The following is an 8,974-nucleotide window of genomic DNA, read 5'->3' as shown; positions in this document are numbered from 1 at the left end:
AATGCACACATCCATACCCATTAAGTTGCCACACTCTACAAGTACAAGTCTTCTTGTCCAGGTCAAACAACATAAGACTCAGCCATCTTTCTAGTTTCAAATTGGTTTAGAACACTTGGTAAAACCTGCCAATACCTATTGCATACATAACATAAGCAACTATGTACAATTATGAGTGTAAAGATTAGAAATTACTTTTGAGTTCTTTTTAATTGATTCAGTAGGAGTGTAATTGTTGGGCAAGGCTTGTAATCAGGCCATGAACTTCCTTTAATCTTTAAATTGTATATTATCTCCATAACATACATTCTAATCTCCTCTAAGATGGTGATTATTGGATTTTTCCTTGCATCCCTGATGACACTGTTGAAGCTCTCAAATAATCCATCCTCTTGAAAAAATGCTCTACTCCAAGATTTGGGTTTTGTTTCCATAAGATAAGCAAAGGCTGCAGGGTTAATCACTTCAATCTCTTTCATGGCAGCATTGAATAAAGGCTCAGTGGATGCTTTGCTTACCTTCCAAAACATGGTTTCATAGTGCTGTAACAACCACAAAATTTACCAAAAATTTAAACTTTTCAAAACCAATCTAAGTAAATAAAACTATTCAAACACTAACATAGTTCACAAATTGTTTTCAAAACAGTTTCATATCAGAGTTCCCAGAAATCCCAAGTCATAAAATGTGAGGATGTGTACATCACGCCTTCGCCTTTCCATGGTCACTTGAAGTACCTGAAACAATAATCAATAAATGTAAGCTCTAAGGCTTACTAAGTTAACCCCCAAAATACCAACATATACAACCCAAATAATATAATAACAAACAATATGCATAATGAGCCTTCAGTGTGACTGGACCACCTCGCAGGGCCTACAACCTATCTGGACCGCTCTCGAGCCTTCGGCATGACTCTCGTAGGGCCTACAGCCTATCCGAACCGCTCGTCGGGCCTTCATCATAATTGGACCGCCTCGCAGGGCCTACAACCTATCTAGACCACCCTGGGTATGTTGGCCTACAACACAAAGCAGGACCGCCTCAACCCAACCACCAGACAAATAATCATGTGCACATACGTAACATATGCTAGCATATAAATCTATCAATCGACCGCTCTGATAAATCAATTAGCATAGCAACATCCTATAACCAGGATACCGACGTAATAGACCACTAAGCATACTATCATCCTAACTACCAAAGTACTAATCAATAAGGATAGCATGCAATAAACCTTAATACAATTCGAAGGGCCGGTATTGGTGCCTTAAAAGCTGTTGATATAGTGAGATTAACTCACCTCGCACGTAGTGCATAACTGAATTGAGAGTCTCCAACCGCTACCTCACCGACAACCTCGACAGTCTAAAATGACAAATACTAAATTAATAAGTGGGATCCCAAAATTGACAAAGGGTCCATATTGTCCATTTCTCTAATTTGGGCCCAAGGCCCAATATCAATCCACTACCCAAAGTCCACATACATAAGCCCATCAATGGCCCAATTTTCCCGATTGGGCCTAACTTCTTAATTGGGCCTTACTATAAGATCCCTTATCAAAACTAACCCAACTTCAATTATTCAGGGCCCAACAAGGCCCAAGTCCAAATAGTCTAAAAGCAGCCCAAACCTGAAGCCCAAATGTCAAAATCCCAAAAGAGGACGTACGCGGGGCGTACCTCTCCGGTACGTTGGGCGTACTCCTGCTCTATGTTGACCGCCATCGGGGTGGTTGACCCTATACACTAGGCGTATAAGAATTACATTGGGCATACACGAGGTTTCACCAAAACCCTAATAAGTGCTTAATGGCTTAAGCAATTAAGCCCAAACTCCAGATCCATCGACCAAATGTGCCGTAGGACTATAAAGTCTCGAACTTTATCAATTTGGACGTCCAGAAAGTGCTTAACACATGGTCTTAATCCATTAAGAGCTTCCTACTTCATGCATGAGACAAATCTAGCTATTGGGACACCATTTTTATCACTTAGGACCTCTTCTAAGGTCTGAAAGGACAAATCATAACATGCACCATTTTGGGACTTTTGGGACAAGAATGCTTCCATAAAGATAAAATGACTAGATCTATATCAGACAAGTATAAAGTTCCTAGCTTTTTACCTTCTGGAGCTTCTAGGGCACAACATAACTTCAGATCTATAGTCTTGTTCTCCTTCTCTAACTACTTGATGCAATGTCTTCAAATTCAAAGGTTCAAAATACACACCAACTCACACTCACACACAAAACTAGGGTTTGGAACACTTTCTGGGATATGGAGGCTAAGGATAATCAGAGGAAATGAGCTATAAGGCTGTTTATATAGTCCCCAACCCTAAATATTAGGGTTTTCACCTAACGTGAGTACGCCAAGCGTACATGAGTGTACGCCCAACGTACATGAGTGTACGCCCAACATACATGAGTGTACGCCCAGCATACTAGGGCACGCCTAGTACGCTCAGCATACCCTTATGTACGCTCAGTGTACTCCTTCCAGACCCAAAGTTGCAACTTTAGCCTTTATACTTCTCATGGCCCAACTCAACCAACTCCAGGGACTACAAATGGCAAATAATAAAAAGAAATAGACCTGCAAATCTCAGGACGTTACAACTCTCCCCCACTTGACCTAGACTTCGTCCCCAAAGTCTGCTACAGCGAATAGATCCGGGTAGTGCTCTCGCATTTCGGACTCTGGCTCCCAAGTCCACTCGGACCCCTTCCGATGCTGCCACTACACCTTTAGCATAGGTATTTCCTTGTTACGCAGAACCTTTACCTTCATTTCCAAAATAGCCACCGGCTGCTCCACATAGTTCAGGCACTCTTCGACCTGAACATCATCCAACAACACTACCGCATCCTATCTAATATGTACTTCCTCAACTGGGAAACGTGAAAGTGTTGTGTATTTGACTGAGCTCCTCTAGAAGATACAGTCTATAAGTAACCTTGCCAACCGTGGGAATAACTCGAAATGCTCCAATATATCGGGGACCCAATTTTCCCCTCTTCCTGAAGCGGATCACACCCTTCTAGGGCAAGACCTTCAGGAGCACCATATCACCGACCTAAAACTCCAACTCAGATCAGCATCGGTCAGCGTAGCTCTTCTGCCAAATCTAAGCAGTCTGCAGGCACTGTCTGATTTGCTGAATCCTCTCGGTAGTCTGCAGAACTACCTCGGTCTGACCCATCACCCTGTGACCCACCTCACCCCAACAGACTGGGGTGCGACATCTCCTCCCATACAACAACGCATAAGGCGAAGTGACAATGTTGGAATGAAATTTTTTATTATATGATAACTATGCGAGGGATAGGTAGGAGTCCTAGCTCCCACCGAAGTCAATAACACAGGCTCTCAACATGTCCTCAAGAGTTTGTATGGTCCGCTCACTTTGGTCGTGCTTCTGTGGATGATAGGTTGTACTAAAGTGCAATTGTGTGCCCAGTTCATCGTGGAACTTCTGCCAGAATCGGGAGGTGAAACAAACATTATGGTCTGAGATGATAGAGACCGGAACGCCATGTTGTGCGAAAATCTTGCGGATGTATACCTTGGCCAACTTTTCGCCCGATGAGCTCTCCAAATGGCCAGCAAATGGGCACTCTTGGTCATTCGTTCCACGATGACCCATATGGCGTCGAATCCCCTTTCTGTCTTCGTCAGCTTGGTGATAAAATCCATCATGATCTGCTCATATTTCCACACGGGAACCTCTAGAGGCTGCAGCTTACCATGCGGCCTCTGGTGCTCAACCTTGACCATCCTGCAGGTCCGACACTTCTCCATGTACCAAGCAATCAGCTTGCCATGCGGCCTCTGTTGCTCAGCCTTGACCATCCTGCAGGTCAGGAACCTCTCCACGTACCAAGCAATATCTTGCTTCATGCACACCACCAGTAACTCAAACACAAATCCCTGTACATCTTTGTGGCCCCTAGGTGAATAGAAAAGCGAGACTTATGAGCCTCCTACAGAACAATATGTCTGACCCCACCAGACATCGGAACCCAAATCCGACCACAATGGGTCAACAATCCCCGACTATCCTGCACAAACCAGGTGTTCTCACCCTTAATCCTCTCCTGTATCCAGTTATCCTGATGTATACCCTCTGCCTAAGCTTCCCTGATCAAGCTCACGAGTGAGGAATCCATTGATATCCTCATGCATGTCACTAAAGTAGAAGGTCCGGCTGACTTGCGGCTCAGAGTGTCCGCAATCACGTTCGCTTTACTAGGGTGGTAAAGGATCTCGCAGTCGTAGTCCTTGACTACATCCAGCCACCTGCGCTGCCTCATATTCAAGTTCGGCTGATACATAATGTACCTCAAGCTCTTGTGGTCCGTCTAGATTATACAGTGGACCCCTATAGAGGTAATGTCTCCAAATCTTGAGATCGAATATCACTGATCCTAACTCCAGATCATGTGTGGGGTATCTCGTCTCGTGTGGCTTCAGCTGCCGCGATACGTAGGCTATCACCCATCCTCCCTGCATAAGGACCGCTCCCAGACCTATGATGGATGCATCATAGTATATAACAAAATCCTCCACTCCATCGGGGAGGGTCAAGATTGGAGCCTCGCAGAATCATTGTCTGAGGATCTCAAACGCCCTCTGCTGCTCAAGGCCCCACCGAAAATCCACCCCCTTCCTCGTCAAACAAGTGAGGGGTACTATAATCTTGGAGAAATCCTATATGAACCTCCAGTAGTACCCTGCCAAACCCAAAAAGCTCCTAATGTCTGAGGGAGATCTCGGAACCTCCCACCGCATAACAGCCTCGATTTTGGTCGGATCGACCAAAATCCCATCTTGGTTAACGAGATGCCCCAAGAACTGGACCTCTCGTAACCAAAACTCGTACTTCAAGAACTTGGCATAAATTCATTCTCGCCTCAAAACCCCCAATAACTCCCGCAGATGCTCCTCGTGCTGCTCTTGTGTCACACCCCAAAACCAAGAACGACATAAACGTTCTGGGGCGGAGGACGTCATGTACAGTATCACAACACAGTATAATAGTAAACAAGTAAACAACATCATCCATTACATTAAATAAATAATTTTAATACAAGTGTGTTCTGTAGTATATAAGACACCAAAATATGAATCAAAATATAAGAGGAGTCTTGAATGCGCTCCATCTTCTCAAAAGCTGACATCGGTACCTGACTATTGATGACCTGAGAATACAAGTTATTTGAAAGATTTTATCAGCGTTAAAGTTGGTGAGTTCATAAGTATTTAGTGTCTATGTTTGTATCAAAATGTTTGAACTGTTGTTTGAAGTACGAGTTTGTAAATGTTTGTAGTAAAAGTATGTGAATGTGAATGTTTGTAAAAGTTTGTAACTCCTAGAAAATCCTATATTTTCTACTAAAAGTAGCCTCCTACCAAGGCATAACTGTTTTGTATGTTTGTTTCTTATAAAAGTGTGTAATTTTCCCAAGTATAACTATCATTATCAAAATATAGTTTGTACATTAATGTTTAAGTGAAATTATCACTAAATAAACGTAAAGGGTAAATTAATGTAGTACTGTAGTGTTGTATTATAAGAACTATTGCTGTACTAACTAACTGGATTTATATTAAGGTATTATGTGATTAATTGTACCATACTATCGACGAAAAACACGACATTGTAGGTCGTAAAAAGGTTTGACGTTTGGCACCCGTAGACCTGCAGGTCCGGCTGTAGCTAGCAGCAAGGTGTAGGATAGTCAATCCAGTATAGATCTATACGCAAACTCACGCTACCCCTCCAGGAGATTCTGGCTACAACTCGGGCCATGACAATGAAGGCATGCTCCGATACAGTGGATCACATTTATGTTATCGTATACTTGTATATGTAATGTATTGTTACTCTTCATAGTATCGTTGTATATGTTCTCTTTCTAGTAGAGTTGTATATGTTTTCATCATAGTATAGTTGTATGTGTTCTCCTTATAGTAATAAGTAATGACTCATGAATGAACTGACTCTTATATGCTTCATTGAACTAGAAGTAGTAAGTAGTATAACTCTAAACTATACCTATTATAGTTTATTAGAAAACTTGTTGAATGATTGAATGTACTGAACTGAGATAAAAGTCTTTATATCTATACATATATACATAATATATAAGTAAGGATTCAACAACACTCGGACAAACAACCGGGTACTTTAAGACCACAACCAAATGAGGACAGGAAGTAAAGTGGGTTATCTCTCCTAAGTCCTTCAAACCTTATGTATATAACTATATATGTAGTAAACATGGTTTTAACAATATATAAGTTTGAAAACTATATAAGAAAGGTTTAGTATAAAAGTGAATTTGATAAAGAGTTTGACATGTAAAATAGTTTGTTAACAGTTTAAAGTCATTTGATTGGTAAAACAGTTAAAAGCATGAAAAATCCATTTGAATGTTGGTTATTAATCACATGCGATTGATCTAATAACTAACATGGTTTAACTTGTATTCTCCCCCATAAAGCATTTAACACGTTTAAAAGCATTTCAAAGGTTAATTAAGGGGGTATGAACTCACCTGTTGTGAGTGGTTTGGATGAACTGATGATATTGGATTGCTAGGTGTCACGTGAAGACTTGAACACACTCAAAGATCCTAGTTAACATATAATAACACATATATGTATCCAATTAGTCTTAAAACAGCTAATTAACAAGGTTAAGACATCCTAGGGCATGTTAAAGACCTTTTATAAGTGCTATAAGTCATAAGGATTGCATCTAAGTGTTGTAGGACATTGCTATTGAGTTTTGGGTTCAAGGAAAACCCCTTATTGGAGTTTACGGTTTTATGACCATCACTCAATGAGTTTACGGTCGTAAACTCATGAGTTTACAGCTGTAATCTCATGCTTCCTTGGTCATTTGTTGTTTTGAAGCTCTACAAGTTCTTAGGAGTATTTCCACTTGAAGTATAAGTCTATGGAAGAGATTAGGGCACCATTGCACTCCTAAATGGAGTTTAAGGTCCTTAGACCATTTTCCTTTGGGTTTACTACCGTAAACCCATATGGTTGATGGTCTTTTGATGGTTTCAAGCCCTTAACTCATCAAGGAAGGGATCTAAGCAAGTTTCCAAGGATTAGGAGGGACTAGGCACACTTTGGCACCACTTTTTAGGGTTTACGGTTCATGAACATCTTGGACCGCAAACACCTTGATCTTGGTGTTTATTGGGTGTTTTCTTGATGTATGGAAATGTAACAAGCTATATAAGACTCTAAGATAGAAGTACTTACTATGTAGAAGCTTGAAAAGGTGCTAAAGGCCCAAGAACACTAGTGTGTGTTCTTGGTGTTTTGAAGATCTAAGTAAAACATGAAAATGAATGGATGAAATGATGTATAAACACTAGGTGTTATGTTATAACAACAAATCAAGTCAAGAAACACTTACATTTTCGGGATATCGGGTGAAAGACGGGATGATAGTTAAGAGAGTTTTGAGCTTTGGATCTTGTTTTTGTGAAAATGGCAAATAATGACTAAGTGTCATATATATACCCCCACATTAGGGTTTACGGCCGTAAACACCCTTTTTTAGGCCGTAAACTCCAAACTCTTGGAGTTTTGGAATTATATTGTTGCACAATAAACCCTACGGCATCATCTCTCCTGATATTTCCTGAAGTACTAAACTTAAAACCCTCAAACTTAATCCAAAAAGCTTGAAAGTTAGCAGGAACTGTTCTGACTTCTATTAAATTAAATGGTTGTAAAGAATAGAAATTTCGGGTTGTCCAATCTCGGGTCTTAGAATACACCAAGATAACATCAATGAACACTATGACCGAGCGATCGAGCATCGGTCTGCAGACCCGATTCATCATGTCCATAAATATCGTCGACGCATTAGTGAGCCCAAACGGCATCACCACAAACTCGTAATGTCCATAACAAGTCCTGAACGCGGTCTTCTCCACGTCCTCCTCCCTCACCCTGACCTGATGGTACCCGGATCTCAAATCAATCTTGGAGAACCACGATGCTCCCTATAATTGATCAAATAGGTCGTCTATCCTTGAGAGTGGGTAACGGTTCTTCACCGTTAACTTGTTCAACTCCCGGTAGTCTATGCACATTCGGTGCGACCCATCCTTCTTCTTCACGAAGAGTATCGGTGCTCCCCACGGAGAACTGCTCGGACGAATGAACTGCTTGCCCAGCAGTTCTTGCAGCTGTGACGACAGATCCTGCATCTCCAGTGGTGCCAACCGGTACGACGCCTTGGCACTGGGACCTCTGAAACTGAAGGCTGATCCCTAACCCGCATATCCACCATGTACACTAGATTACCCGCACACTCGTGTTGAATGTACTGCCGAGCCCTTGATGGGATTTGAGCATTCTAACACTCCTATGGTGTACATGCAACCCTATAAACCTTGGATATATGTTTTCTCTATTATACATGCAAATATTCAATATTCCAAGGTTTAATCCTAACTAGCATAATATGAAGCAACTATACTACAAAAGCCTAGTTAGATGACATGCCTTTTAATGAAGCTTGAAGTCTTGAACTTTAAGAGCTTAGCCCCAATAGTGTGGAAGCCTCAAGTGAAATCACAAATCACCAAGAACACCTTGGAAAACTTAAGAGAATAGTAAGCACACTAGAAATTGGCCCACTCTTGTTTTCTCACACACTAGTGCCATTTCATGTGCCAAAGACCTCTTTAAATAGTATGGAGGATTAGGGTTTCATCCATGTAAACCCTAATACCCATGACCTTTCATTTCCATAGGATCCATGGGTTACAAACTCCATGGACTATCCATGCAAGCTTAGCCCAACCTAAATGAACTTGGCCCATACTATATATAAGAGTCCATATTTAATTAGTTCCTTTTGATCACTAAATTAATTCTAAATAAATTATTGATCGATACTAATTAAATAATATGATTCCATATAAATAT

Source organism: Lactuca sativa, chromosome 9 (genome assembly GCF_002870075.4).
Source record: "Lactuca sativa cultivar Salinas chromosome 9, Lsat_Salinas_v11, whole genome shotgun sequence".
NCBI classification, from domain to species: Eukaryota; Viridiplantae; Streptophyta; class Magnoliopsida; order Asterales; family Asteraceae; genus Lactuca; species Lactuca sativa.
The sequence above is the reverse complement of the archived record's forward strand: the minus strand, read 5'-3'. Positions refer to the sequence as shown.